This window comes from Carya illinoinensis, chromosome 4 (assembly GCF_018687715.1).
Source record: "Carya illinoinensis cultivar Pawnee chromosome 4, C.illinoinensisPawnee_v1, whole genome shotgun sequence".
Lineage (NCBI taxonomy): Eukaryota > Viridiplantae > Streptophyta > Magnoliopsida > Fagales > Juglandaceae > Carya > Carya illinoinensis.
In genome coordinates, this window is record NC_056755.1 from 32,446,200 (window position 1) to 32,452,199 (window position 6,000).

The following is a 6,000-nucleotide window of genomic DNA, read 5'->3' on the forward strand; positions in this document are numbered from 1 at the left end:
TAATTTATTGTAAGAGCAAAATATATTTAAATCTAAAAGTAGAGTTTGAAAAATACTTACAGCGCTATACGGTATTTTTAAACAACACGCGGCGTTGAAAATGACGGAAGAAAAGCAACGTAACAGTGTAATTTACACTGTGGCCGTGGGTTGTAAAATACCTACTTTTGAACGGGGACAAACCAAGGCTTGGGATTGATAGAGAATGGTCTAAGGATGATTATGAAGCTAGTGGAAGTGAAGTTTGGCCGTGGGTGGTGGCAAAAATGGTGGTTGATGGCCGGATTTCTCAAAATGGAAAGCTAGCTCGTGGGAGCTGTTCCGATGGCTATTAGAGGCCGGAAATGGGTGGGTTAGGACGGCAAGGAACCGGTGATGAAGTGCTGAAGAGGTGGTGGCCGTAGGTGGAGCGACTGCGGTAGATCGGGGCAAAATCCGTGGGGCTTGTTGGGCGTTTTCCGGCCAAACGGCTGGCCGGATGGGGCTGGGGTTTGGTGGGGTGGTGCGCTGGCAGGAGGGGGTTCGACCGGAGGGGTGGTGTCGACCATGGTGGCCGGACGGCAGTGGGTCGGGATTGAGGTTGAAACCGGCGTGGGAGAGGAGAGAGAGATAGACGAACCGGGGGGGGTTACGCTCGGGAAGGAAAAAGAAAAGGATGAAGAAAAAGAAAAAGAAAGAAAAGAGAAAAAAGAAAGAAAAGAGAAAAAGAGAAAAAGGAAAAAGGGAAAAGAAAAGATGTAGGAAAGAAATGAGGTCCAATCCTCACTCCGGAAAACAAAGCAAATCCACCGAGAACGAGATTAAAAACCGTAAAACGAATAAATAAATAAAACACAACATCCAACAAATAAAAACTAATTTTAAAACGCAATAATTTAAAATAAATAAACCAATATATTAATTAAATTAAAAACAACCCTTCAGTGAAAATAGATGTAAAAGCGGGTCATCACAATTGTGGGAATGGAGATTTCGGATTATATAGCCACCCTTGGAGTACTAGACATGATGTGCCTTCGGGAGACTAGAGCGAGTATGATGGAATCACCTACATGAGTAAACTTGAGAGAGCTGTATCTATATTTTTTTGATCGTCATTGATGGTATGTTTTTGTTAAAGGTGCCATGTTCTGGACTATATCTTGAAACTGCCTTAGCGTTGATGTTTGACCTTACAAATTTTGAGGACGAAATTTTATTTAAGGGGGGAGGATGTGATACTTTATATTTACGTGTATTTTAACTAAGTAAATTATTTTATTAATTAAGATTATGGGCTTTCCTGTTTTAAATTTTAGATGATTTATATGGTATTATTTTAAGACTTTTAACTGTCAAATTTAATTTAAAGTGTTTTCTTGTTTTAAATACTGTTCATTATTTAAATTGCTCTTTATTATAAATTATTTTATTGTTTTATTTTATTTAGTCACTACATTTAAATTATTTTATTTAACTCGCCGTTTTTAAATTATTTTCGTTGGATTAGTTTTGAAACCCAGATTGAAAAGACTGGACCTTATTTCATTCCTTTTCTTTTTCTTTTTCCGCTCTTTTTCTTTTCCCTTTTTCTCTTTTTCTTTCTTTTCCTCCTTTTCTTTTTGTTGAACCCAAGGTTTCAAGTTTCGTGTAATTATATATCTACACATTGATTTTGATGATAACAAATGAATTCAAAGAATAAAGGAGTCTCAAGCTTAAGTTGTCTACACAATGAAGTCAAGCACATCAAGGAACCAAGCAAGAGCAAGAAGGGAACAAGTTCACATTAAAGCTCATAAAGTAATGTTGTAAATCTCTTAAAAATTTGAAATTAGGATTAAGACTCAAAATTAATATTTTATCATAAAGTATTAAAATACATTTTCAATATGTGCATGAATATTTTGAAAATTAAATTTTGAAAATTTTGAAAGATGATTGATTGTCATCTTTCACATGTGCATGACATCATTAAATGTTTGAATTTTGAAAATATTAAAGATGACTGATTGTCATCTTTCACATGTGCATGCTTTATTTGAATATTTTCAAAAATAATTGATGCTTTTTTTGACTTATGCAAAAAGTAGATGATTTTGTTTGAAAATTTAAAAATATTAAATATGATTGATTGTCATCTTTCACATGTGCATGTTTTATTTGAATATTTTCAAAAGTGATTGATGCTCTTTTTGATTTATGCAAAAGGTAGATGATTTTGTTTGAAAATTTTGAAAAGTAAAGTGTACTCTATTTGTCATATGCGAAAAGTAAAAAGATTAGATTTGAAATTTTTGAAAAGTGAATAATGTTGTCTTTGACAAATGAAAAAGAAAAAACTTTTATTTGAATTTTTTGAAAAAGTGAAAGATATTATCTTTGACATGTGAATCTTTTTAAATTTGAATATGAAGTCTCATATGCCTATAAATAGATCATTTGAGAGCTTCACATTTACAACACTAAGAGCATATAATATTCATTCAAAGCTTTCATTCTCTTTTCTCTAAGCATTGAGCCTTAAAACTTGTTCATTTTGAGAGAGATATAGTTTGTGCTATATTGTTCTTATTTCACTCATTGAGGAGTGTCTTCTGATAACCTACCCACTATTAGTTATTGTATCGGTAAAAGGGTGTGTATAACCCTTGTGCATGTAGAAAGTGTTCTACATAAGAAATAGTTGAATCACCATGTATAAGGTAATTGCAAGTGTAGAGGGGGTTCTACATGGATCCTTTGTAACGGTGTTGTTCAAAGGTATAATAGGTTTCTATCTTCACCTGAAGGAGGTTAAATAGTGAATTTGAGAATTCTTAAGGGGTAGTTTGAGGTAAAGACCTAAGCAGTGGGGCCAAACCTCGTTAACATATTAAGTTTGCTTCTCTCTTACCCTTACTCTTTATATTTATTGCTGCTTCGTATTTTATTTATATTTTATATTGTGTATTTGATTTATAGTTGTTAATTTTTTAAAAATATAACCCAAGTCACCCCCTCTCGTGTTATTCATCATCCCATCGACGTGTGCCACGTGTGTGTAAAAGCGACGAATATGCACGAGAAATACGCAACGAAAAACAAGTCAATAACTAAGTACCAGAATTTTTCTTATTTCATACAAAGTTGCTTAAAACATACGTAAATAAATATTACAAAGTACAAATATAGTTTTTAAACCAAATACAAAACATAACATCAGCATTCCGGCGGAGCCGCATCCTTGGGCTCAGCCTCCTCCTCCTCATCCTCGATCTCTGCACCAAAATCTACGAAACCAAAAATGGTACCGCAGGTAAGTAAACTCCAAACACCACTAGATAAAAACATATAAAACTTAAACAATATGCGTGAAAAAAAACCAATGCACATGCGCCATAAAACCATAATTTTTCCACGCACGCCAAAAACCCATTTGGCCCACAAAAACATATCCTTAAAACCAAGCCTCGCCATTATCCCAGATAATGGCCCAAACCACCATTTTCCCAAAAAATGGATCAAAAGCCTCGAAAACCAAACATCGCCATTTTCCCAGAAAATGGATCACATCCGAAAACCATAAAAACAAACCGGTTATGCATGCACCATGATCTCCCCTAGGGATCATCCGCACACCCTGGCTCTGTGCCACACCATAGGTAATGACTACACATGTGACACCTAAACGAGCGATGCCCAGACTTGCACCCCGCGCGTACCTAGCCAGGCCATCCTCTAGTCCCCGCCACTCTAGGGACTACGAAGTCGTCACGACAGCGTTACCGTATCGTGCGATCCGGTCGTCGCCCTGCGACAGCCCAGGGGATGTCACTCAGTATTATCCACTCCCAAGTGACCAGAGGAGCTCCACCGAGATATTAACCCATCCCGGCATGGGCTCGTGAGACACACGCACCCGACAATCCACTTACGCCAATAAAAACAGGCTTTTCTCAATTAAATAAAAATGCACGTGCATGCACTATATAAATGCGATATCAATGCACAAAATAATTAACCATCCATAAATCAATAAAACAAGCAACTCTGTCCTCCATCTATCCGACCCCCGAACTCTTCGAACTCAGTCCGGAATCAACCAACCAACAGATAAATATTTATTGAATGAGCAAAATATATTTAAATCTAAAAGTAGAGTTTGAAAAAATACTTACAGCGCTATATGGTATTTTTTGAAAGCTCGCAGCGTTGCAAACGGCGGAGGAAAAGCAACGTAACAGTATAATTTACACTGTGGCCGTGGGTTGTAAAATTTCCACTTTTGAACGGGGACAAACCAAGGCTCGGGATTGATAGGGAATGGCCTTGAGATATTTATGAAGCTAAGGAAAATGAGTTTTGGCCGTGGGTGGTGGTGGAAATGGCGGTCGAAAGCTAAAAAGGGGCTGAACGGAGTTGAGCTCGTGGGAGCTGCTCCGGCAACGGATCGAGGCCCGAAATGGGTGGTTTAGGTCAGCAAGAGGTAGGGGAAGAAGCTGTGAAGAGATGGTGGCCAGAGGTGGTGCGACGTCGCCGGAAACGGTGAAAAATCGTATGGCTTGGAGGAGCTCGTGGTGGCTAACGGTGGCTCTGATGGAGGTGAAATTTGGTGGAGATGTTCACCGGTGAGAGGGGAAGAAAACTGGGTGGGTGGTGTAGGCCACGCCGCCGGCGAGCGGCGGTTCTGGGCTGCAAAAGCAACCGGCGACAGGGGCAAAAATAGAGCAGGTGCAGTGACTTCCGGCGGGTCGCGATTGCTAACGGCTGGTCCGATGGTTTTAAAAATTGGTGGGGATGATGTCTGGTGGAAGGGGAAGAGAATGGCAGTGGTGGTACACTAAACGGTGGCTGGACGGTGGAGAACTGGGCGGTCAAAGGGGCGGCGACGTGAAGGAGAAAAAGAAGTTGTTTGGCATACGAGGGAGAGAAAGGAGAAGAAAGAAAAAGAAAGAAAAAGAAGGAAAAAGGAAAAAGAAAAAGGAAAAAGAGAAAAGAAAAAGAAAAGATGAGGGAAAAGAAATGAGGTCCAGTCCTCACTCTGGAAACCAAAACTGATCTGCCAAAAACGATTTTAAAAATCGTAAAACGACTAAATAAATTAAACACCGCATCAAATAAATAAAAACCAATTAAAATACATTAATTTAAAATAAATAAACCAATATATTAATTAAAATAAAAACAACACTTCAGTGAAAATACACGTAAAAGCGGGTCATCACATCCTCCCCCCTTAAAAATAAATTTCGTCCTCGAAATTTGCAAGATCAACAATCAGCACCAAACAGATATAAGGTACAACTACGAACATATTTGAGAGATACATAACATCGACAACTCCCAACAAAACCAATGGTTATTAACTTCACACCATAAATTACTAATATCAGCGACGCCTTTGCTTTACCTTCCGAATTTTCATCCTATTCCAACCTTGGTAACCTAATAGCCACTTCTCGAAATTAACCATCAATAAATAAAATTTGCACGACCAAAAGATTAATCTCTCATTAAAACTCTGAATTACTACTAATTCCTCAAAATCGATACAAAATTTGAACTTCTAAAAATCTCCAAAAAATCATGCTTTCGAGCGCACTCTGATAACTCACCAACATACATAAAGGCTATATCCTCAAAAATTAATATCATGAAGTACAAGCTCAATCTATACCTAACCACAAGAAAACATTTACCACATTTCCATAGAAAATCATATACTTCCAAAAATCACAAATCTCCACTCATTCCTCAGTTGGCCATCGCCGCCCTAAACGAAAATCGACAATCCGCAAAAAATACATCTATTGATTGATGATAGAAACCAGTACTAATCAACCTCCAGGCCCCTATTTGAAAACACATAACACCATCCCAAAATACACTTGTCTCTTCTAAAGATAAGGAACATCTCCAAAAGGTCCAAGTCCTTCCCGGCCAACCAACGAGAGCGCTTATAACTTCTATCCGATATCCCATACTTCAAACTCATTATAAACTACCATTGACATTACCTAGACATAATCAAAATGCTCT